Source organism: Emys orbicularis, chromosome 12, assembly GCF_028017835.1.
Source record: "Emys orbicularis isolate rEmyOrb1 chromosome 12, rEmyOrb1.hap1, whole genome shotgun sequence".
NCBI classification, from domain to species: Eukaryota; Metazoa; Chordata; order Testudines; family Emydidae; genus Emys; species Emys orbicularis.
The window spans coordinates 51861995-51885523 of NC_088694.1; positions in this window are offsets into that span (position 1 = coordinate 51861995).

Consider the following 23529-nt stretch of genomic DNA (forward strand, 5'->3'; position numbering starts at 1 on the left):
GGACACACCAGCACTTTCCTGCTTCACAGTGTTGTTGTGAGGACAAATTCATTAAAGATTACGAGGTCCCCAGAGTGTTTTCAACACTTCACAGGAACTTTTCCAGCGATACATTGGATGGATTCTCCTTACCATGGGAAATGTGACTGTTTTCTGACCTGGGTAACTGGAGTAAAGATGCGTTGTTGTGGGTAGTGCGCTGTTAATACTATAGCACTGGTATAGACTGATGGAAAGCCCATGAAAGTCAAAGAAAAAAAATACCCAGAACAACCTGCTGTTTAGTTCCGTGTGTGCTGGATGATGCCCTGTGTTCACACACCTGAGTCAGGAAAATTCTGCGGCTATTGCTTGAAATTTCCATGCAAGTGTTCGCAAAACAGGGACTGGAGTTATCAAAACGCTGGAGATAATGAGGATGATTCCTACCGAGATTCAGCAATTCTGATTTAATTACAAACCCGGTGAGCAATAAGACTAGCAAAATATTCCTGTGCAGATTGATATTCCTGCATGAAGCACTCACATCCTGCTGGCTTTATTCGTCCCCTGTGTAGCCCCATTGATTTAACTGGGACCGGTGATGGGAGTAAAGAATAAAGGATCTTGCAGAAGATTAGTAAGGACATTGGCTCATCAAAGCATCAGTCAGTGCCCTTTCTGCCGGAAGATGAGACACGGAAAGCAGAGAGTATAGTTCTCCTGGTGCTGTTTTAGCTGCTGCTGCTGCTACTGATAATATCACCCAACACTTCCCTAGTGATTTCCCAGCCATGGCTCGCAGGCAAAGAAAGAAAAAGTCATTCTCTCCAATGCTTATAACCGTGTAAACTGAGGCACGGGAAAGTTTGGTTCAGTGGCTCTCAGCACCCCCACGATACACATTGTTGCAGCCCCCTGACAGTAGCTCTCGGTGTCACACACGAATCACGTACTGAAATGCTGTGGCCTGTGCTATACAGGGAGGACAAATCTAGAGGCCAGGTGAAGATTTATCTTATTTTACTAATTCATATAAAATTACTCACTTGCAATATGTGCTGTCTATATGCCCTATAAACATTACATTTGGAACTAAAGTGAAAATGCATCAAACCAGTCTGCAAACAGCACTACTGTGTGGTCTAGAAGCAGCTGCATTAAAAGGAGCAGAGATCAGAAGGCTGGAGGCTGTAGAGATGAGATTTCTTTGGAAGATGTCTGGGGTAACGTGTAATGATTTCAAGACAAATGAAGAAGTCGGAAGGAGTCTAGGATGTGAAGTCAGGGTGCAGGATTCGCTGCAATCAAAAAGACTAAAATGATGGTGACACTGTAGAAGACAAACAGATGATCGGATACCGATAGGGCAAATATTGTCAGGCTCAGTCAGACCTAGAGGCCGAGCACATGGACAGGAATCGCTGACTTTAAACAGGAAATGTAAGGGGATAATTTGCATGGACTGCTGTATATAAGAGAGACATGAACGCCAATCCCAAATGATTTATGTTTCTGTGAGTTTCATAGTTTTCATAGTATCAGAGGGGTAGCCGTGTTAGTCTGAATCTGTAAAAAGTAACAGAGGGTCCTGTGGCACCTTTAAGACTAACAGAAGTATTGGGAGCATAAGCTTTCGTGAATAAGAACCTCACATCTTCAGATGCAAGAGTGAAGTTCTTACCCACGAAAGCTTATGCTCCCAATACTTCTGTTAGTCTTAAAGGTGCCACAGGACCCACTGTTACTTTTTATAGTTTTCATAGATTCTAAGGCCTAAAGGGACTATTGTGATCATCTTGTCTGACCTCTTGTATAACACAAGACTGAGAATTTCCCCCCAAATTTCCTACTGTTCAGAGGGCCCATCCACAGATCTCTGCACCACTTAAATCCCTTCAACTCAATGCTGAGGAATTAAGTGGTTTATAGGCCTTGTATTGACATATCTGCCTAGGGTTGAATTTATCCTAGAGAAAACAATGAAGCATAGGCCAAGGTGAGTAGGAAAAGTATGTGATATTCATGTGATATCCCACTGCATCTCTCTCTCTCTCTCTCTCTCTTCTCCCCCTACCATCTCCCTCTTTCACTTTAAACTCTTAATCTTCTTCTTCTTCTCTCTCTCTCTCTCTCTCTCTCTCTCTCTCTCTCTCTCTCTCTCTCTCTCATAGATAGACAGAAGGAATCCTGAGAAACCTTTCATTTTTCACATGCACACACAGTTTTGTCCTCGAGTGCCTCTCTGTTATGAGTCTGACACAGATTTCCATTATTGGGGACCAACTCCCAGTCCCACTGAGCCAATGGGAGCTTTGCCTTTGACTTGAATAGGACCAGGATTCATTATCTCACAGCGAGTCACTGTAAATATGTAGTGAAGCAGCGGTGCTGGAATGGACCATTCAGCTTGCAATAGCTGTCTCCAAATTTTGTGATGCTCCAGGCCTGGCTGCTTCAAAGCTCTCATGTTAAATGATTCCCCTGCACTTTCCCCTTCTTAATTAGGGGCTGCCTTTTGCAGAAGTGGGCCAAAGGAAGGAAAATGATGTGATGCTACATGTTGATGCTGCTTGTGAGACAGGTTATATTCTGACCAGTTGTAATCTTGAATTTGATTTTAGTTTAAACAGATTTATTGGAACACAGAGGCCCAGAATGACTGCCTGACATATGAATTAACAAGACAACAGTGGTGTGAACTTTCTGTGTGCTCAGAAAACCATGACTATTTTTTAAAAAGTCGATTCTTAAAATGAGACCATCTCTGTACAAAAAGTATTTTATAATGAATGGGCATTAGCGAGAAACTTGGAATTTGGATACAGATGAATCCACAAGATTCTGTACAGGGAATTCCCATGTTCTGCCTGTGAATTTAGGACTAGTGACCCTCTTAGCCCCTCTCCTTCAGAACGTGGCATTGGCTATTCGGGAACCCCAGTGGCTTTGCAAATGAAGCAGCGTGTTCAAGAAGCACAATTGAGCCTACGTTAGGTGTGTGCAAACTGTGGCAAGATCACAGAGTGAAAAAATTCTAGTTTAGGTTCCACCTTGGCTCTATGGCTCATGCTGCCTGCCTGTCTTCTCCAGCTTAGTTTGCTTGGGAAGCAGGCTGAAGGATGGACAGTTAAGAGTTAATAACACTTTTGAGGCAGATTCTATTTCTGCATCACTAGGAAATGTAGAAGGAGGTCTCAGTTTTGTCGGAACTGTGTGTCTTTCATCAGTAAAGTGAATTTGCAGAGGACCGAAGCCCAGATAAAGGACTGGGGACATTACACTCTGTGTTCCTCTCTGTCATCTGCTCTGTTATGGACGTGAGTGTGGGCACTGGAGGTTTTTGTGCTAACCACAGGAGGTTTCTGATCGCTGTGTCTCTTTTTGCACAGTAATACAGGGCGGTGTCTTCGGCTCTCAGGCTGTTCATTTGCAGATACACCGAGCTGCGGGACTCGTCTCTGGAGCTGGTGAATCGCCCTTTAACAGAATCACTGTAATATGCTGCTGAATTATGAGAAGGATTGTGTATCTCTGAGACCCACTCCAGTCCTTTCCCTGGAGCCTGACGGATCCAGTTCATCCGGTAGTTGAAAAAGGTGAATCTAGAGGCTTTGCAGGAGAGGCAGAGAGATCCCCCAGGGGTTTCGATTCCCCCTCCAGTCTCTACCAGCTGGATCTGTGACCGGACATCTGGAAGGAAAGAAAGAATGGGAATCACATTCACATATGGCCTGGCTAAAAGCCATTGGAAGCAGCAGAAAGTTTCCTTTTGACTTCACTGCGCTTTGGGTCAGGTAGGAATGTGCAGCATCCCCTGGTGTCTCCAGTCCATGTAGCGGGGAAGGGGATAAAATTACCTCTAAGGGCTGCTAGAAAGAAAGCGAGGTTCAGCCACAGTCTCATGTTGCTGACGCTGGAGGGTTTCTGGTGGGAACTGCACCGACGCCCGGATTTGTCCTTCCTCCCTTCTCACACTGCAGAGACCTAGATATCACACGATTTTTATAGAGGCACTGAATTTGCATCTGCTCCTCTTTATAAGACACATCTTGGACCTCAGCCCTCAGTCAACTCAGCCTCCAGGTGGTGGGTGTAGTGGGAAAGCGTTACCTGAGTAAAGGAGATGAGTAAGAACTCCACTCAAAGAATAATTTCTGCAGTGTTCTCTACAATTTTTAGAGACAAAATTCACCATAAGAACATAACAACGGCCACTCTGGGTCTGACCAAAGGTCCATCTAGCCCAGTATCCTGTCTGCCAACAGTGGCCAATGCCAGGTGCCCCAGAGGGAATGAACAGAACAGGTAATCATCAAGTGCTCCATTCCTTGTCGCCCATTCGCAGCTTCTGGCAAACAGAGACTAAGCACACCATCCCTACCCATCCTGGCTAATAGCCATTGATGGACCTATCCTCCATGAATTTATCTAGTTCTTTTTTGAACCCTGTTATGGTCTTGGCCTTCACCACATCCTTGGGCAAGGAGTCCCACAGGTTGACTGTGCATTGTGTGAAAAATATTTCCTTTTATTTGTTTTAAACCTGCTGCCCATTGATTTCATGTTGTGACCCCTAGTTCTTGTGTTATGAGAAGGAGTAAATAACACTTCCTTATTTACTTTCTCCACACCAGTCATGATTCTATAGACCTCTATTATATCCCCCTTCGTTGTCTCTTTTCCAAGCTGAAAAGTCCCAGTCTTATTAATCTCTCCTCCATATGGCAGCTGCTCCATACCCCTAATCATTTTTGTTGTTTGTTGCCCTTTTCTGAACCTTTTCCAATTCCAATATATTTTTTTGAGATGGGGCGACCACATCTGCACACAGTATTCAAGGTGTGGGTGAACCATGGATTTATATAGAGGCAATATGGTATTTTCTGTCTTATTATCTATCCCTTTCTTAATGATTCCCAACATTCTGTTCGCCTTTTTTCACTGCCGCTCCACATTGAGTTGATGTTTTCAGAGGACTATCCAGGATGACTCCAAGATCTCTTTCTTGAGCAGTAACAGTTAATTTAGACCCCATCATTGTATAGTTGGGATTATGTTTTCCAATGTGCATTACTTTGCATTTATCAATATTGAATTTCATCTGCCATTTTGTTGCCCAGTCACCCAGCTCTGAGAGATCCTTTTGAAGCTCTTCCTAGTCTGCCTGGGACTTAACTATCTTGAGTAGTTTTGTATCATCTGCAAATTTTGCCTCCTCACTGTTTACCCCTTTTTCCAGATCATTGATGAATATGTTGAATAGGACTGGGCCCAGTACAGACCCTGGGGGACACGACTATTTACCTTCCAAAGCCACTGCAAGGAACACTAAATGGAGCCAAAGTCTCATCTTCCCTGGACTTGGAGGGGAAAGTTCTCAGGAGATTGATTGGCTGGTAACTCCACAGACCCAGGGGGCTGTGGATTGCCTATCCGGGTGCAGCCTGGGCAGAGATAGAGACAGTTTTAAACAGGAAACTGTCACCCTGATTTGCATATCCCGCTCCTTATAACACACACAAACTCGTTCCCTGGGGTATCTCATTTCTTGGCCTCCGATTCCAGGAGAAGAGGGGGAAATGTGTGTAGCGCTCTGACCCAAATCCCATAGACTCCCAAGGGGATTTTTAAGTGGCTTGGATCGACATCCGATCAGGTCCCACATGTTTGGACGTGAATGGCTCCAGAAAGAGGCTGTCAAAGCAGGATCAGAGGAAGAAGGCAGTGAGTAGAAAAGAGAGAAAGGAATCATCATCATCATCATTTTATCTCAAATATCTCTGGAGATATTTAAGAGTAGGTTAGATAAGTGTCGATCAGGGATGGTCTAGCCAGTATTTGGTCCTGCCATGTGGGCAGGGGACTGGACTCGATGACCTCTCGAGGTCCTTTCCAGTCCTAGAATCTATGAATCTATGAATCACCATCATCATAATCATCTGTGCAGAATGACCCCTGCAGTGTTAGTGGGGCACTGAGGTAGTGGGGCTCTGATGTTTTCAGCAACACAGATTATTCCGTGAGAATTGGCAAATGAGCTCCAGGGAGTTCGGTTTGGGGTAACTAAATGATTTGGGAACCTAAATCCTAATCACTTTCACTGGGATTTAGGCTCTTAAATTTAAGTCACTATCAAGAGTTGGATTTGGGCTCCCAGCTCACTTAAGCTGTTCCTGATTTGCACAATGGGAATTAAATTTCTCTACTTTAAGATTCACTAATGAATCCTAAATGCAGCGCTGATGAGCGCCTTAAAATACCCAGATTGAATTAGCCAAGTGGAGAATAGAGGCTATCAATAAGCGTCTGGATTTGGCAGCTGTCTCTATTTCAGCTATTTCACCCTGGTTCCCCCTTACTGAAAACACTTGTGGGCAGGAGCGGCTCCAGGCATTCGGGAGGTCCCCCGGGTTTGGCGGCAATTCGGCAGCGGAGACGCTGAAGGCGCTGCACCGGTGGACCTCCCACAGGCGCGCCACAGAAAGCCGCCTGCCTGCAGTGCTTGGGGTGGCAAAAAACATAGAGCCTCCCCTGGGTCTATGGGGGTTTTAAGAGCCGCCCCTGTGAAAGGCTGTTGCACTTGCTGTAAGTAACACTGCTCTGCAGCCAAAATGCTTCTGAAATAAATGTAGTCAAACTTTACTAATTCTGATCACTGAGAATGAAAATGATGCTTAAAATTGTTGATTGGCTCTAGTTTTCAAGATATGCTATTGGGTCAGTATATACGACCCGTGACTTGGGAATGGCGGAGGATAAGTGAGTTATAAAGGGAAGGGATCTCAATTTAAACCAGAAATGACTAAATACAGCTTTGACTGGATCTATGAATAAATCTATGGCTGGGTTTGGACAGTACTTGCTTTTTAGGCAAAACAATGAATGATGCAATCTGAAGCTGGTATTGCGTCATACATGATATGAATTGCATCATGTTATTCCTAGAAGTCATGGATGATGCAATTATAACGAAGCTTACATCACTCTGCTGAACAGATTGCCCTATATCAGCTCTAGAAATCATACAGTGTCGTGCTCTCTTATTTGTCAGTGTTTGATTTTGCAAAGGGACACATTTCTGTTTAGCCAAAGTGAGCAGAGATGCCTCGTACTTGTGTGAACAGTGCAGATACCTTCTGCTATGTTTGTGGTGAAGTGACTTTTGCATCACAAAAGCGCAGTATAACCACTATGGTTAAGAAAGCCTATCACCTTTATTTTGGCTGCAAAATTGGAGATCAGGACAAGAGGTGGGCCCCACACATATGCTGCAACACTTGTGCAACAAATCTTCACCAGTGGTTGAACAGGAAAAGGAAATCTATGCCTTTTGCAGTGCCAATGATTTGGAGAGAGCCAACAGATCATACCAGCAATTGTTACTTCTGCATGGTGCCTCCAGTTGGGAAAGGTGTGACAAAGAAGAAAAAGTGGACTGTGCATTATCCAAACATTCCATCAGCTATACGCCCAGTACCTCACGGAGAAGGACTGCCGGTTCCTGATGCACCAGAATCATTCTCACTTGAGTCAGACGAGGAAGAGGAAGAGGATGAAACTTCTGGTCCTGAACCATCAATGTCACAGGACCCACATTTTCTCCCATCCTCCTCCTCTGAACCACACCTCATAACACAAGGTGAACTGAATGACCTTATCAGGGATTTGGAACTACCCAAGAGTAAGGCAGAGCTGTTGGGCTCCAGACTACAGCAGTGGAATCTCCTGGCAGGTGATGTTAGGGTTTCCATGTTCCGTGACCGTCAAAAGGATCTTGTCCCATTCTTCTTCATTGAAGGTGATCTTGTAGCCTGCAACAACATCGATGGTGTGATGGCAGCCATCAACATCGTTCACGATCCAGATGAGTGGAGACTGTTCATTGATTCATCGAAGACGAGTCTTAAAGCTATATTACTGCATAATGGCAATGTTTTGCCATCAATTCCAGTTGGTCATGCAGTCCATATGAAGGAAACCTATGACAACATGAAACAACTTTTGAGGTGCATAAACTATGACCAACATCAGTGGCAGCTTTGTGGCGATTTGAAGGTTGTTGCTCTCTTGCTTGGTCTGAAGACTGGATACACAAAGTACTGCTGTTTTCTCTGCGAATGGGATAGTCGTGCAAGAGATTCCCACTACATCAAGAAAGATTGGCCACTCCGACAGTCATTGGAGCCTGGGAGGAAAAGCGTTCAGCATCCACCACTTGTTGAATCAAGGAAGATTTTGTTACTACCGTTACACATCAAGCTGGGTCTGATGAAGAACTTTGTGAAGGCCATTGACAAAACACAAGCAGCTTTCAAGTACCTCCGTGGAAAATGTCCAAGGTTAAGTGAAGCTAAGATAAAGGAAGGTGTCTTTGTTGGTCCTCAGATTCGTGAACTTCTTCGAGATGATGCATTTGACCATGCACTGCGTAGCAAGGAAAAGACGACATGGAAAGCCTTCCAGTTAGTGGCAATAAATTTTCTTGGAAACAACAAGGCAGACAACTACAGGTTGTTGGTGGAAAACCTCCTCAAGACATACAAAAACCTTGGTAGCAACATGTCACTAAAGATACATTTTTTGCACTCTCATCTAGATTTTTTTCCACCGAACTGCGGAGCAGTGAGCGATGAGCACGGCGAGCGATTTCACCAGGACATTGCAACAATGGAGAAACGCTACCAGGGCAAATGGAGCCCATCAAAGCTTGCAGATTATTGCTGGACAGTGACAAGAGATGCTCCATTTAATGAATACAAGAGACAAGCCAAGAAGCGCCGAGTAGACACTGAATAGGACTAAACTATGTACATAATAGTTTTTTGCCTTTTGTTTCATAATAAATTTTATTTATATAACCCTTTTGCTGATTTTTAAAGTGTTACATAAACAGGACAGGTGAAATATTATCATGTAAAGCAACCATAAACACATGAAAAGACCTAGGTTTACAATTTATGATTAAAACTCTACTATCTACACAATATACATAGACATAAAATGTAAAAACTTAAATATCTTAGAAACAGTAGCCAATCAGTTGTTTTAATTGTCTTATTTGAATTCAGCACATCAAAATACATAATAAATAGCACATTTTATCTCTGAAGCAGACGACTTCTCAAAAATTGTAGACCAGTGTAATTAAAGACTCATTAGAGCAGGGACTCGAGTCTCCTCCTGAATCCCAGAGAGTGTCCTAACCCCTGGGCTGTAGAGTGACCCGCTTTCCTGCTCTCTCTGGCCCAGTACATATCAACAGCCAGGCACCTACTGGATTTTGGTGCCTACTGGGTGCAGGCTTTGAGGATCTCGGTGGCATGTCAGATTTAGGCAAATAAGGTGGCAGTTAGGTGCTGAATTCCCTTTGTGAACCGAGCCCTGAACACATAATGAAAGCCCCTGGCAGGTGGCTGTCTAGCACTGCTAGGCTCTTTCCAGAATTCAAACCTATCTGCCCAGGCTGAGATTTTCTAAAGCTCATGAAGGATTATAATAGGAATGAGGTGCCAATATCTGTAGGGCAGCTTGGAAACCCTCCGCCTGGCTGTTAGAGGGGGGTTTAAATACCGTGTTTTCATTCACTTTAATGTCGGTTCTCTCAGCCTGGGATATTGGGAGGTGGAGAGGGTGAGGAAAGGCGGGGAGCAGTGGAGTGAGGGGCACAGAGTGTAGTAGAGAACAAGGGAAAGTTGTAGACTGACCCTTTTCTAACAGTGCGGTTAGTCTGTGTCTCCATCTGTGTGTGTGAGAGTCACAGAAAGGCAGCTGAGGACAGGAGTTTTTACACTCACTGTCTCTCCGCTGCGAGCTGTAGAACTCCAGCACCCCCCAGCGGAGAGTTTGTCCTTAGACAGCAAGGGCAGGTTTTTGTCTGAGCTCAGACCGGCTTCCCCTCACTGTGTGTCCCGCACAGTGATACCAGGCGGTGTCCTCGGGCTTCAGGCTGGTCATTTGCAAATACAGCAGGTTGTTGGAGTTGTCTCTGGAGATGATGAATCGGCCTTTGACTGAGTCTGCGTAAAATTGTGGGCTCCCATTGGAATAAATGTATGCGACCCACTCCAGCCCCTTCCCGGGAGCCTGTCAGATCCAGTTCATAGGATAGCTGCTGAAGGTGAACCCGGAGGCTTTGCAGGACAGGCGGAGAGTGTCTCCGGGCTTTTTCACATCCCCTCCAGACTCCACCAGCTGGACCTGGGACCAGGCACCTGGGAATAGAAAGATATTGTACATCACATTAATATTAAGGGCAATAATAGACTGTTCTCCTGCCCCGCCAATGCGTATGAGGGGAGAAAATACCTGCTAAAGCCACTGCAAGGAACACTACATGGAGACAAAGTCTCATTTTCCCTGGTGTTGGAGGGGAAAGTCCTCAGTGGAGTGGCTGGTAACTGCTCCGACACAGGGGCTGCAGTTTGTCTGGTCGGGTGTTGCTGGGACAGAGAGAGATTTAAACAGGAGACAGTCATCTATTTGCATATCCCTCTCCTATAAGAGACAAACTCCTTCCCGAGCCGTCTCGTTTTCTTTTCGTGGGATTCAGAGAAAATGGGCAAGTTTTGTTTTTCTTGCTCTGGGCCTGAACCAAAATTCATAGAACTCAATGGGAATCTTTCCTTTGACTTCATTAACTATTGGATGTGACACCCTGCTAACTGTAATGCCATAAATACCTATAGTCATATTTTCCAGTCTTCTGTCTTAGGTACTTCTGGGAGCACCCCTTACCATAGCATCTCAGCGCCTCACCAGATTTAATGTATTTAACCTCGCCACACTACAGTGATGTAAAGAATTGTAATTGTTTAACAAAGCGGGGACCCAGGCACAGAGTGGGAGATTTTGAAAGGTATTTAGGTGCCCTAAAATGCAGAAAGGCACCTTGTGGTCTCTACAAAAGTGACTAGAACTCTAATGGCTCTTGATTTCAATGGAATTTAGGCATTTAGGAGCCTTCATAATGTCATTAGGTGCCAATGTGCTTCTTTGGGAACCTAAATAACTTTTAAAATCTGGTCTAAGTGACTTGCCCAAGCTCCCAAAGGAAGACATACTAAAAATAATAATATGGGTCCAATGGAAAAGGCAGACCTTAATTGGGCTTCATCTCAAATTGATTGGATTACACAACGGTTGGATCTGAGGGGAACCTCAGGATGTAATTTTTGGTTGCTTTTCTTTTGAAAACTGTTACCCGTTATTTTCCTGACAGATTTCAGGGGGAATTGACAGGGTCAAAGTGCAGATGCCGTTTCTGTGTGTAAAGGAGCAGGGTACATAGGTAACCCACTGCCCCTTGTCAGTCTTGTCCCCAAGGCTGTGCTGTGCCGTATTCCTCATTGCTGCCCCCTCGTGGTACATGGGAGAAGCGGACTCTGCAGCCCACCCCCTTCTCTGTTTTCCCTTTTTGGAACATTATTCATATTACATCCAGAAAATGAATATTTTGAGGGGTTTATTTATTTATTAATTTAACCAAGGATTTTTTTTTTCTCATAGGAAAATGGTCCTTGTGCCAGAGCCACATTTGGTAGAAAAAATATTCAACTGGAAAACAAATAAACAAACAAACAAACCCACGCGGTGGGTTCTAGTGAGAGATCAGTGTCTTTCTGCTGGAATGTGTCACTGACTGTGGTGACACTAAGCGGAATCTCAGCGTGGGTTATTAATGAGGGTTTATTAATGAGGGTGATAGATCCCGAACGAATCAGGTTGAGGATCGATGGCCTGTATTATACAGGAGCTCAGACTAGGTTATCACAGTGCTCCCTTGAGGTTTATGAGTCTGTGACTATCCGGGAGGTTTTTTTGTGCGCTCAGAATTTGTCCCAGGCAGAAGAAAGAAAGAAGAAGGGCCCCAAAAGAATTGATCTGACACAACTTCAGGGCCTGATTGCTGTCAATTTGTACGGGGGGTGGGAGGCTCAGTCCTTGAGCTCCCCCTCCCCTCACACACACACTCCCCACCGGTGTAGTGGGGCTGTGGTATGGCGGGTCAGTGGGGTCATTGCCATGGGAGGGGTCAGGTCACAGGATTCCATTGGGCTCAGACACCCCTGGAGACAGAATAATGCCCTGGGCGCTGGGCAATAGCTATGATTGAAGACCGGCCCAGCCCCTTTCCCAGAAGCGGCGGCTCCACTGACCTGGGCTCTGTCTGGTGGGAAATATTCCCCGGTAGCTTTCACCACACGGGACAATCCCGGTTCGCTTCACTCCCCGGAGTTCCCTCGGGAATTGCAAGGAGAGGAGCGGTTGGCCAGAGTCAGGCAGGGCGGGACATTTCCAGGGAATGGGGGAGTGAAAAGCTGGAGTCAGATGCACTTCCACCCTGGTGCGCATTCTCAGTCCGGTCCCCACAGCCGTGCTGGGTGTGTCACCGCTGCCCCCAGGCGGAGAATGGGAGAAGGGCAAGTCCACAGCGGGTCTCTGCAGCCTGGCTCACCCACAGTGTGTGCCAGTGGGAGCCGCGATCGGCCGAACCTGCCGGTAAACAAACCAGCCCGGGCCGCCAGGGTGCTTACCCTGGAGAGCCGTGTGCCAACGGTTGCCGATCCCTGGTGTAGGTTCTCAGATTTAATCTTTTTACATTTTACAGACCTTGGGCGCCCCAAAGGAGACACCCACTCCGAGGGAAGGTTTTTCTCTGAGCTTCCACTACAGTAAGTCTCTCACAGTGATACCGGGTGGTGTCCTTGGGTCTCAAGCTGTTCTTGTGCGAATACAGCAGGTCTCCGATGGTAAATCGCCCTTTCACTGAATCGGCGAAATATGTGCCGGCTTCCAGAGCTGTGTATGGCGGAGACCCATTCTGATCCCCTTCCGGGAACCCAGCCCAGCCAGCACCTGCTGAAGGTGAACCCGGAGTCTTTGCAGGAGAGGCGGAGAGAATCTCCGGGCTTGTTCACTCCCTCCCCCCTGTCCCCGGACTCCGCCAGCTGCACCTGCGTCCGGGCACCTGCAAATCAAGACATGTTAAGAATCAGGCGATTCTTTGAGAAGAAATCTCAGAAACCTCCGCTATTTGGGGGGAGGAAATCACCTCTGAGCGCTGCGAGAGTGTGGAGGAGATGAAGCCAAAGTCTCATTTCTGCACCTAGGTCGGTGCTTCTCGGGGGATTAACTCTTTCACTGCTCAGAAGTTCTGGGCCAGAACCACAACGCTCTGGCTTCCCAATGCTTGAGCTGCAGGGTCTCGGGAATGTCAGGGTTTAAGCAGGGAGCTGAGTAACTTTATCTGCATATCCTGCTGTTAGTGAGGGGCTGAGAAACCCAGCCCTTAATCGACTTGAAATCCCGAGGTCGGAGCCCAGACAGGAGAATGACACATCCAAATAATGTGGCAAAGGCTGTGTGTGTCCTTAATACCCTGCCCCATACTTGAGCAGGGAGTCAACATTGTCCTTAACAGAGAACTTGGGGGACATTATCGTGGTAAGACAAATTTCCTTACTCTGCACATAGGCCAAAATTTCCAAAAATAACTATTTTAATTATGTCAAATTGTGTTCGATTTGTTTGAGAAGGGGCTTGATTTTCAAAGTTTGAGTACTCAGCATATTCTGACCAGAAAGTCCCATGTAAGAATTCCAAGCGGGGCACCCAAACTTTGAGAGATTTAAAACCACTCAGGGGAATACTACCTCTTTCAAGATGAGAGAAGACAGACAAAGAGAAAAAAAATGTTTATTTTTACAGTATTGAATTGGAAGGTTTTCTGGAGCCCATTTTCAAAGGCACCAAAGGCAGTTCGACAGGCAGCTCCCATGGATCCTGGTGCTATATGGGCACCTCACTTGTGTTTGCCCCTTTCACAATCTCCCCTTGTTCCTCTTGAGTGAGGAAGGAAGGTGAAGAACGCTGGTGTCAGTTCAGGTCTGTCCTATAGGCCAGGGGACAGTTGGAACAATGACCTTGGCGTTCTGTGTTGCTAGGGATGATGCGGATGAATAATAGTAGTATATTTTTGGTGTGTCTGATCACCTGATTACATGGGATTCTTCCCTATTCTATACATTAGCTGAAGTCAATTCTTTAGTAATCCAGCTGCAGTAGGGATGCGCATCAGGACAGGTCGATATCCTGCCCACCCTGTTGAGGGTAAAATTGGAGCAGAGCAGCGGAGAATCAGGATGGTTAATCTCTACACCGATGCGTGGGATGGAGGTGGAGTTCCTCTACATGAACTGTGCCTTGTGTTTGGAGGAGACATTACAACTGGGGTCGCCCAGTGCACGTCAAAAATGGGTCTTGGTGTTGGTGTCACTAGGCATAAGCCTAGGTAAATAGGGAGAGTGGAAGACCACGAGTGTCGATGAAGACTTCCTGCACTAGGCCTAAATGAACCAAACTTCTTCCATGCTTAAACTCTAATCGACCTCAAAAGCCAGGTGCCAGTCTGGAATGTGTAAGCAGCCTGCTATCACTTGCAACCCCCCCCCCCCATACTGGTACCAAGTGGTAATAATGAGGCCTGCATGTTTCTGGCTGAAGGGGAGATAATAAATCAAAGGGGAAAAGGACAAGATAACGGTTTAAAGGAGTTACTAACAAGCTGGACTTATAGCCGCCAAGATGACTTAATTGCTTAAATGTAATTGCTATTTGCTTAGTAACTATTACCAGGGAAGGGAGGGATAGAGGAAGGAATGGGGGGGGGAAGAAGGGGGGGAAGAGGGAAGTGCTTAGCTGCAAAATGTATAAAAATAGAAAAGTTGCTTATGATGGTGTGCTTGATCTCAGACGTGCCAGTCTCCTTGCACCGCTTTGGGATCCCAAATAAACTTTGATTGCTTCTCCACCCTGGTGTGTTTATTGACGTGACGCACACCGGGCAATGGACCCCGCTGTTGCTGTCCTCGGGCACTCTGTGCCAGAAACATTGGTAAATCTTTATGTTTATTATGAAATGTTTGTGTGAGGCTGAATGTGGGACACTGATCCAGGGAAGGGAGCAATTTAGGGGAAATGCTGTAGAAACAGGAGTCCACCCCTGGAAAGAAGGCAGCACTAGGGCTGTGAAATATTAAAATCCCACTTCATGCTGATGTAGGGCTCACTCAGTGCTTAGGCCCTTGTTCTGGGACCTCTTCTCAAGGGTTAATTTCACCCACAGGGAATTAGGAGTGGGTTGAGGGGGGGGTGGAGTTAGCCGGCTAAGCACGTTGCCGGCACAGAGCCAGAGTGACATATTGGCTGTTTTCTCTGATCATTGTGCTCTTCGGTGAGTGATACAAATTTTCTCATCCACCGAACAGAACATCTGGCATCTACTCCTGGCTCTAATATGATAGTCGGGCAATGCAGTCTGCAGTAGGTAACGGTATAAAGACTCCTTTTGTATCTTCCCAGCCAAGGGAGGGAAGAATAGTCTAGTTGCTCTACAGTGAATATTCCTGATGTTTTCCCTCTCATTTTTTGGCAGAATGAAAGACGATTCGTAGAGCAGGGCCCTGGGAGTCCGGACTCCTGGGTTCCCTTCTGAGTCTTTGAAGCTCTAATTATAATTTATACCAAGTATTTAATGCCTTTCTAAGTTAACATTTCACAACTATAGACCATCACTGCACAGTGTCTTTAGGACTAGCTCGGTGACTTTCTATAGCTGTGGGAATTTGTGGTTTGGTTTATCCTGCCTTTTCCTCTCCTTTGGAAAATGGGGACTGTGCACAGGAGTTTTTAATGCCTTTTGCACATACAATATATTCTACACCGTATAAATATTTCAATAAAACATTTGAGGCCGAGGGTCTCCCTAACTGTTTTCCGTCAGGCAGGGACCAAGCCCTGGATCTTGGTCTTTTGTGACACTGACCTAGGCTAAATCAGCCCATCATGAACTGAACCAAGTGTTTCCTCTTCTGAATTTCCAGTGCCTGGACTGTCAGCATTAAACCAGCTGGGACTTCCCCTACAGACCGCAAAGGGAGGTTTTTGTCTGAGCTCAGACCGGCTTCCCCTCACTTTGTCTCTGGCACAGTAATACAGGGCGGTGTCCTCTGGTTTCAGGCTGTTTATTTGCCAGTAGAAATTGGAGCTGTCCTTGGAGACTCAGTCTCTGATTTGCCCCTGGACGCTGGGAGAATAGTGGTTGCTAACTGAAGATTTCCAGTAGCTGACCAGCCATTGCAGCCCCTTCCCGAGTGCCCGTCTGATCCAAGCCATCGACCTGTCATCAGGACTAAACCTGCTTACGGCGCATTTCAGCTCAATGGGGTCTCCGGGCTTCTCCGCTTCCGGACCGGCCTGGGTCAGAACGGCCTGGGAACGGACCCCTTAAGAAACGGGTGAACAGGAAGAATGAACAAGGAGGAATGAGGGACCCAGACACATTAACTCCTTACGCTGTAAAACAATAGCTGTGAGACGAAAAAAAGACATGCTACACATCACATTAATAGAAATGCGAAAATAATAGCATTCCTCTGGTGTCCCCAGTGCTCTGAAGGGGATAAAATGCCTTCCAATGCTGCAAGAATGAAAACTAAATGCAGCCAAAGTCTCCTCTTCCCTGGTATTGGAGGGGAAAGTTCTCAGGGAATTAGCTGGTTATTGCGCAGACACGGGGGGCTGCCGATTGCCTCTTCGGACCTGGGGATGCTGCAGTCCTGATGGGGAGTAAATCACGTTTGAGCTCTGCTAGAGCGAGAAGCCAAAGTCTCAGGTCTCTGCCTGTGTCAGGTGTTCTGCTGATACTGACTCTTTCACTCTCCCTCAAGGCTGTGGATTTCAGTGTTAGGGTTGCAGGGTCTGGGGGATGGCAGGGTTTTAGGCAGGGAGCTGAGTCACCACATTTGCATACGCTGGCTTTTTGCAAGGAGATGATAAATTCATCCCCTGCTTGACTTGAAATCCCCAACTCAGAGCTCAAATAGGAGAGTGATTTATCCAGAGATCCGGCTCCGGGAGTGACCGTGTCCATAACACACAGCCTGATCAATTGATCGGAGGGCTGGTAAATTGTTAAGATAACATCCTCAGCAGAGAACTCTTTGGCCTCTATCACTGAAATATACATTTTCCTACTGTGCACATAGGCCAAGATTTTTAAAAAATGACTAATTGTTTTAAGTGCCTCCATTTTTATTTGTTGAGTTTGAGACACCTTAGAAGGAGGTTGGCTTTCAGAGTTTTGGGGAGTCGTACTTTCTCATGAGAAACCCTCTGCAGGAATTCCATGTTGGGCACCCAATATTTAATACACATAAAACACTTTTGAAAATAGTATCTCCCTTCAGAGGAGGTTGGTCCCTATACAGGTGACAGAACAAGAGCTGAGAAAGCTAAGCTCTGCAGGTGCATAGGGCTGTCCTGAGGCTTACGCAGCATACACAGGTGTGCACGACACCCGAAAATCTGCGGCACCACCGGGACAGCAGGTAAGAGCGGGTCAGCTCCTGCACACCCAGTGTGCCCTGCAGTCTCCTTAGGCAGGCGCCTTAGTCACAGAGCCGAACGCGCCGGCGCATTCTGCATGAGGGCGAGGGTCCGGGGTCTCTGTGGGGAACTGTGATTCTCTGCCGCTGTGAGGTGGGCCGGGTGGCTCGGTATCCTTTGCTGCCTCATCCCTCCTGCCCCCTGGCTGTGAGCCCCGGCTGCCGCAGCGTCTGCTGTGTACGAAGCTAGGTGTGAGTCAGTGATGCGGGGTGGGGTCTGTGGGTCCGTGGGCGGGGGTGGCTGTGCCCCAAGTCGGGCATAGGGGCACCAGTTTAATAGTACTGCATAGGAACCCATAAATCCTAAGGACGGCCTTGATGGCAACGAATTGACGTATATGATAATGGGGGTAAATCATAAATACACTAACCTATAGAAGAAGGACACCTTAACATTGGTAAGGGGAGGGAATACAAAGAAGGAAGAGGGGAGAAACCCCCTATTGAATATGCATTAGAAGATGGTTGGTAACATCAGCGTAACATATTATAAAAGTGGCATCCCAGGGCAGTAGAAGAGAGAGAGAGATGTAGCCCTTGGGAGGGGCCAGAATGATGGCCACTGGCAAAGATGAGGAAGGTGACAGTGATGAGGAAGATAATGGCTAATATCTCAGGTTGTTCTGCAAAGGATGGGGTGAGTGTGGATGTTCAGATGTACTTTCTGTATTATCTCTATCTACCTTACTGAGTTCGAGTGTGTGACTTCGCTAAATGTATGAAAACATTATTTATTTGTAAATCTAAAAGAGTTCCTATAGTGTGAGTCTTGCACCTGGTAACAGTGAACCCGCTCGCCGTGTGCATTTCAGCCGAGTGGATTCTCTGGGCTTCTACGTTTCTGGACCGGACTGGGTCAGAACAATCTGTGTCTGGGCCCTTATGTAGGAAGGCGAGAGGAAGGAAGAATGAGGGAACCAGGAGCATGAAACACATTCTCCTTTAATTAACAGGAGAATAAATTAAAGAAGAGCATTTTACAAAATATATTAATATCATTGCAGAAAAAACAGTGATAGTCTCATGCTTCTGCAGTGGATGTGTGGAGAGAAAATAGCTCCCAGAGCTGCCACAAGGAAAAGTAAATTGAGCCAAAGTCTCATTTCCCAGGTGTCTGAGAGGAAAGTTCTCAGGGGACTGGCTGGTAACTGCACAGACACAGGGGGCTGCGGATTGTCACTCTGGGTGCAGCCTGGGCAGAGAGAGAGAGAGAGAGAGAGAGAGATTAAAGTAGGAAACTGTCACTCCATTTCCATATCCCCCTCCTTATAAGAGACACAAAATTCTTGCCTGCTCTCTAGAGTTCAGTGACATTTGAAAAAAGGGTATCTTTGCCAGGGAGCCTCATGCTTAAAAACCCATTCCCAAATTATAAACAGGGGGCCTCTTTGCCTTTTAAAATTCCAGTCTTGGCTCTTGATTTGCTATCGACAATCAATAACTGATAACTGCTTGTCGATAACTGTACAGGGATCTTACTTAGTCTGTGTTGCTGATTGCTGACTGATTGCTGTTGGGTACTCAATAAATCAGTATGTGTATCGATAGAATACCCTCTTAAACCAGACTTGCAATTTGAATTGGGTGGGTGCCTGGCCCTCATCTCACTGTATCGCTAGATCCCTTCTGTTACCAATGTTTTAATCTGTTTGAATGAATGGGCCAGAACACCAGCTATCGTCAGTCGGGGTAGCAGACTTGGGATCCCTGGAGCTTCCAGAATTCACAGCAGTGAGACTCTGACCCCAGAACGATTGTCCTTCCTTCGGCCTTGTCCAAAGCTCCGGAAAGTCAGAGAAAGTTTTCAAACTCGATTGCAACGGGAATTGGATCAACCCCAAAATGCATTTGTCTTCCTGAAGGTGGCAGACGCCGTACTGTGAAACCGGGCAAGTGTCGGTCATGCGGAGAGTGATGGGTGTGAGTGGGGATAGATAGATAGTGTGTGGGGGGATAGATAGATCGATGGATATTTGGGAATGGAATTTAAATAAACAGATAATGCGCCGTGGTATTAGTTTCTCAGACTGGCTGGAGACCAGTTCATTGATGAGGCTAATAGACGTGAGACAATGTACAGGGGCAGGGAATCGAATACATGTATAACATTAAACATACCCTGCATAGCTCTATGGAATTGACCAAGAGGGATTTGGACAGCGCCCTTAGGTCCTTTTATAGCTCCCAGGGTTTTTGTTTTCACATCTCCTGCTTTCTATCCTCACACTGGTACTGAGAGGTGAACATGGGAAATTTAAGACGTTTTTTGTCAGATAAAGCTTTCTTTTCACCCATATCAGTGTCTGTAATTGAATATCTGGGACCGAGTGAATTCCCACCACGCCCAGTGCAGGACACTCCATTCCCGGTATTGCCGCCTGCTGTGGATCTAGACCTGACTGAACAGCCGGGTTCATTTCCCCCATTTCAAACGGAGGAAATTACTGTCTCCTGTGAGCTCCCAGCGCGCGGCCTGTCAGCATCAAACCAGCTGGGACTTCCTCTGGTAACCGCCACAGGAGGTTTTTGTCTGAGCTCAGACCGGCTTTGCCTCACTGTGTCTCTCGCACAGTGATACTGGGCGGTGTCCTCGGGCTTCAGGCCGGTCATTTGCAGATACAGCAGGTTGCTGGGGTTGTCTCTGGAGATGGTGAATCGGCCTTTCACTGCGTCGGAGTAGTAGATAGTACCCCCACTGCCGCTAATAACTGACACCCACTCCGGCCCCTTCCCGGGGGCCTGGCGGACCCAGTGCATAGCGTAGCTGTTGAAGGTGAACCCAGAGGCTTTGCAGGAGAGGCGGAGAGAGTCTCCGGGCTTTTTCACATCCCCTCCGGACTCCACCAGCTGCACCTGGGACCGGACACCTGGGAATAAAGTATCGTTAAGAATCATATTAATATTGTTTGGAAAGAAAACAATATTTCCCTCTATCTATAAAGAAATTAGTTGGAGAAAATACCTTCAAAAGCCACTACAATGAAAATTAAGTGGATCCAAAGTCTCATTTTCCCTGGGTATTGGAGGCTGAAAGTTGTCAGGGGACTGGCTGGTAACTGCACAGACACAGGGGGCTGCGAACTGTCTCTCCGAGTGCAGCCTGGGGACAGAGAGAGACTGATTTAAACAGGACACTGTCACCCTCATTTGCATATCCCTCTGCTTATAAGGGACAGCAACTCCTTCCCCCATGATCACACTCCCTGCGCCTGGAGAAACAAGACAAGGAGGAAGACCCATGGCTAGAGAAATAAGGATCGAAAGAGATAGATAGATAGATAGATAGATAGATAGATAGATAGATAGATAGATAGATAGATAGATAGATAGATAGATAGATAGAGGCGGTGTACGGGAGATAGATAGATAGATAGATAGATAGATAGATAGATAGATAGATAGATAGATAGATAGATAGATAGATAGATAGATAGAGGCGGTGTACGGGGATAGATAGATAGATAGATAGATTAGATAGATGATGAAAGTTGCCATACTGGTTCAAACCCATGGTCTATCAAGTCCCGTACCCTGTCTCTGTCAGTGGCCCTTACCAGAACTTCAGGGAGAGTGTACAGAACAGCGACATTTGGAATCTTCCACTCCCCGCTTCTGGCATTTAGAGATTTAGGGTCCTCGAGCACGGGATTGGGCCCTGACCCTCTTGGATAATAGTCATTGATTCTCTAGGAATGTATCTAGTTCTTCTTTGAAGCCAGTTATACTTTTGGCCAAAACAACATCTCATGGCAATGTGTTTCCCTGGTGAATTGTGCATTGTGTGAAAAATAACATTCTTTTGTTTGTATTAATGCTGCAGCCTATTAGTTTAATCCAATGAGCCCTGGTTTATGTATTTGGGGAAAGGGTATGACATCGCATGACCTTCTCATAAACAAACTAGGAAAATACAACCTGGATGGAGCTACAATAAAGTGGGTGCATAACTGGTTGGAAACGTTCCCAGAGAGTAGTTATCAGTGGTTCACAGTCATGCTGGAAGGGCACAGAGCAGGGATCGGTTCTGAGTCCGGTTCTGTTCAATAACTTCATCAATGATTTAGATAATGGCATAGAGAGGACACTTATAATGTTTGCGGATGATACCAAGCCGGGAGGGGTTGTAAGTGCTTTGGAGGTTAGGATTAAAATTCAAAATGATCTGGAGAAACTGGAGAAATGGTCTGAAGTAAATAGGATGAAACTCAATAAGGACAAATGCAAAGTGCTCCACTTAGGAAGGAACAATCAGTTGTACACATACAAAATGGGAAATGACTGCCCAGGAAGGAATACTGAGGAAAGGGATCTGGGGGTCATAGTGGATCAGAAGCTAAATATGAGTCAACAGTGTAACACTATTGCAAAAAAAGCAAACATCATTCTGGGATGTATTAGCAGGAGTACTGTAAGCAAGACAGGAGAAATAATTCTTCCGCCCTACTCCGTGCTGATTAGGCCTCAACTGGAGTATTGTGTCCAGTTCTGGGCACCACATTTCAGGAAAGATGTGGACAAATTGGAGAAAGTCAGAGAAGAGCAACAAAAATGATTAAAGGTCTAGAAAACATGACAAAAAATGGGTTTGTTTAGTCTGGAGAAGAGAAGACAGAGAGGGGACACGATAACAGTTTTCAAGTACATAAAAGGTTGTTACAAGGAGGAGGGAGAAAAATTGTTCTTAACCTCTGAGGATAGGACAAGAAGCAATGGGCTTAAATTGCAGCAAGGGAGGTTTAGGTTGAACATTAGGAAAAACTTTCTAACTGTCAGGGTGTTTAAGCACTGGAATAAATTGCCTAGTGTTGCCAGCAGAGAGTGCCCGAGGACAGCAACAGCGAGGTTCGTTGCCCGGAGTGCTTCGCGTCAATAAAGACACCAGGTGGAGAAGCAAACAAAGTTTATTTGAGATCTCAAAGCGGTGCAAGGAGACAGGCAAGTCTCAGATCAAGCACACCAACAAAAACAGCTTTTCTTCTTTTATACATTTTGCAGTCAAGCCTCATCCCCCCCTTCCCCCACTATCCCTCCCTACCTCCCCATTCCTCTCTCTCCACCCCTCCAGTCCCTGGTAATAGTTACTAAGCAAATAGCAATTACATTTAAGCAGTTAGATTATGTTGGCAGCTATAAGTTTAGCTCGTTAGTAACACTTCTTGAATTACTATCTTGTCCCTTTCCTTTGATTCATTATCTTTCCTTCAGCCAGAGGTATGCAGGCCTCATTATTACCGCTTGGTACTGGTAAGGGGGGTTACCACTGATAGCAGGTTGCTTACACATTCCACTTGCACCTGGCTTTTGAGGTCGATTAGAGTTTAAACATGGAAGGAGTTTGGTTCATTTTAGGCCTGGTGCAGGAAGGCTTCATTGACACTTGTGATTTTCCACCCTCCCGAGTTACCTAGGGTGATGGTGATGCCTAGTGATGTCAACACTAGGGAGGTTGTGGAATCTCCATCATTTTTTTTTAAGAGCAGGTTAGACAAACACCTGTCAGGGATTGTCTAGATCAGAGGTGGGCAAACTAGAGCCCGTGGGCCACATCCGGCCCGCGGGACAGTCCTGCCCAACCCCTGAGCTCCTGGCCAGGGAGGCTAGCCCCTGGCCCCTCCCCCACTGTTCTCCCTTCCCCCACAGCCACGCCACCACATGGGCAGCGCTCTGGGAGGTGGGGCTGTGTGCTCCTGGCGAGCAGCTCAGCGGTGTGTCTGGCTCCAGCCGGGTGGCGCGGCTGTCAGACATGCTGCTCTGAGCGTAGGGTGACCAGATGTTCCGATTTTATAGGGACAGTCCCAATATTTGGGGCTTTTCCTTATATAGGCACCTATTACCCCCCACCCCCATCCCGATTTTTCACACTTGCTATCTGGTCAGCCTATCTGAGCGGCATGGTAAGGGGGCCAGGGCCAGGGGGTTGGATAAGGGGCAGGGGATCTCGGGGGGCAGTGAGGGGACAGGGAGCAGGGGGCAGTTGGACAGGGCGGAGGTTCTGGGGCGGTCAGGGGATGGGGGATGTGGGGTTGGATAAGTATGAGTGTCCTGGGGGGCCTGTCAGGGGGCAGGGGTGTGGATAGGGGTCAGAGCAGTCAGGGGACTGGGA